Raw genomic sequence first — 2,971 nt, 5'->3', positions numbered from 1 at the left:
TTGTAGTTGCCTTTACCAGTCCTCTCTAGATATAATGATTTCAATGTTTTATGTCTTTATGTTATACATGTCTTTATTTAGGTTTGTATTAATGTTGTGCCGTTTGGATGTTATGAAACATGATATCAAGGGCTTCAATGTATCTGATATTTATTTGATATCAATAAAAATGTTTTGTTTTGATTGGTTTTTTTTTATTTTCATTGTTTGAAATATGAGTTTGTTTATATGATAATCAAGTTTTAATTGATCTAAAAGTGTTATAAATTAACTTGCATTACAAAATTAAATTTATTATGAAATCTATTTTTTTCAAAAATTTAAGTTAGCTTATAACTCGATCAAGTTAAAGATTATAATCTCATGTTCTTTTTAGGAAAACATAATTTAAATATTATTATTGAAATTTTCATATCTTATTTTTTTATTTCTCTTTTCAATATAAATATCTTTGTAATTAGAGAAATTTGACCTTTTATAATATTGATTTTGGAAAGATCCATTAAAAAAGAATATGAAAAAGAAATGTATAATGTATACAAATATCAAAAGAATACGCATTAGTTCGCAAATTTAAAAGAGGTATAAAATTAGCCCAAATATAAAAAGATGCACAAAGTGTGCCTCGAATATTTAAAAAGATGCGCAATGTCACCAATTGTATGTTCTTTCTCTATCATTTAATCTTTATTTCAAATCAATCTAATTTTTAATTATATTTTATTTTAGAAATTAAAAATTAACTAATCCTTAGTTCGTCACTTTTGCAATAATTCTCCATATCTTATTGTCTAGAATGCTTCATGACCTTAATCAATTTTTCTTATTTAAGTTATAATTTAATTTAAATGTTTTGAATCTTTATTTTTCATTTGATGGTAATTAACTTTGTTATTGCAATTCTATTTCCATCTCTTTAAAGACAAATTACTACATTTTCTCATATAACATCTTTCATTTCAACCTTCTTATTCACTTTTTGTTATTATCAAAAGGGGGAGAAATATTATTTTTGTGTTTTTTGTTTTTTTAAGGTTACTTTTTGTGTTCTTATTTTTATGTTGTTTGTGTTTATTTATGTGGTGTTTATGTGTGTATTTGCTTTTCGGTTTTTGTTATTTGTCTTTTGTATATTTTCTTTTTGTTTTTGTGTTCTACATGGAACTTCTCTATATTCACAGGTTTATTCTTTTAGGGGAGATTAGGAGAAATTTAGGGTATACAAGTTCACTCAAACAATAATTATTTTGCCATCATAAAAAAAGGAGAGATTGTTGAGATAGTTACAGTTTTGTTTTTGATTGTTGATATTCTTGCAACACGTACATTTTTTTTAGTCCAAAAATTATTGCTTTGATTACAATTTATCCTAACATATTTTGGATGCATTAGTTTGTTATCTATGTGTACTAATATTTCATGAAATTCATAATCCAAAATATTAAAGACTTCAAATCAGATCAGTTTAGGATTTATTGTAGATGAAGTCTATATTTTTCATTTTTATTGAGTTTGAGAGTGTGATTGTATTTGAGTAACTATACAAACATACACCGAGGGAAAGTTTAAAATTTACAATTTTCAAACTGAACAGATTGTACGAAGTAATTTCATATGGGATGATTTGTTCAATTATTTTTCCCCTACAAGCAGTCAAACGAACAAAAAGTAAATTTATTTTTTAAGTATGGATCATATTATATGATATAACATTCATATATATGCCATCTAGTGTAGAAGTTAGATGGGTCCCTTTTCGTCCATACGAACTTGAAAAATTTTTGAACAGTTCTTACCGTAAGCTATTGTCATCATACATATGTGATCCAGTGTACGTGTTGGATGGGTCCCTATTCATTTCATCGAACTTGAAATTTTTCTTAACTAATCATACCGTACAATGTTTTCATCTACGTACGCCATATAGTGTATGAAATTATGCGGTCCTTCTTCATCCTGACGAAGTTGAAAATTTTTGTAATTGTTCGTACAGTACAAATTATGTTCATACTGGATGATCATCATGTATGAAATCATTTCATACTGATTCTCATAATATTCATACACAACAGTTTTTAAATTATTCGTACGTATGAACATACAATCATATTGTATGATCGTGTATGCTCAAAAAGGAAAAATTCAATTTTCTAGATGGTTTTTTGTGTCTTTGATATAAAAGCTGCTCTAAAACTGATATGAATAGAGTTGTTCTTCATAATTTTTTAAGGGCAAGTGAAGAGAGAGTGTTTTAGAGAGATTTCTTGTGTAGTGTGAATGGTTCATAAGGTTACTCAAAGGAAAGGATCTATTCGTGTTTTTTAGTGATCACACTTTCTTTCTTCTTTTTAATTACTCGTGAGAATATCTTTGAAGAAGATCTGATACTCTGCTGACACTTGAAGGCTATGAACAAATGATGATCTGCCGACACTTAGATTGTGTGAACAGACGATGGTTCTCTGCTGACACTTGGAGGGTGTGAACAGACGATAGTACTCTACCGACACTTAGAGGGTGTGAACAGATGACGATTCTCTACTGATAATTAGAGAGTATGAATAGATGTCAGTTCTCTTCTGACACTTAGAGAGTGTGAAAGGACGACGGTTCTCTGATGCACCAAGGATTGTGGAAGAGAGGATTTATAAAGGCTTCTCTGCCTTGCTGTGGGAGCAAAAGGAGAGAAACTTTGGTAATAGTGCAATACCTAAAGGAGTCTTCAAGAGTGGATGTAGGTCGTGTTTGACTGAACCACTATAAATCTGTATGTCTTTTAAATTTCCGTATTTACTTTCTATAATTTATTTACTATGGTTGAAAAGTTTATTTTTAAATTAAAAATCAAATTGCTGAAAAAGTTTATAAGATTTTCTATTTAAAAATTCAAGAGTATTATTTTTTAAATTACCAATTCACCCCCCTCTTGGTTTGCCTTGGGACAATAGCTTAGATTTAACAATCTATAAAG

This window comes from Dendrobium catenatum, unplaced genomic scaffold (assembly GCF_001605985.2).
Source record: "Dendrobium catenatum unplaced genomic scaffold, ASM160598v2 fragScaff_scaffold_1400, whole genome shotgun sequence".
Classification (NCBI taxonomy): Eukaryota; Viridiplantae; Streptophyta; class Magnoliopsida; order Asparagales; family Orchidaceae; genus Dendrobium; species Dendrobium catenatum.
Note: the sequence above shows the minus strand (reverse complement) of the source record.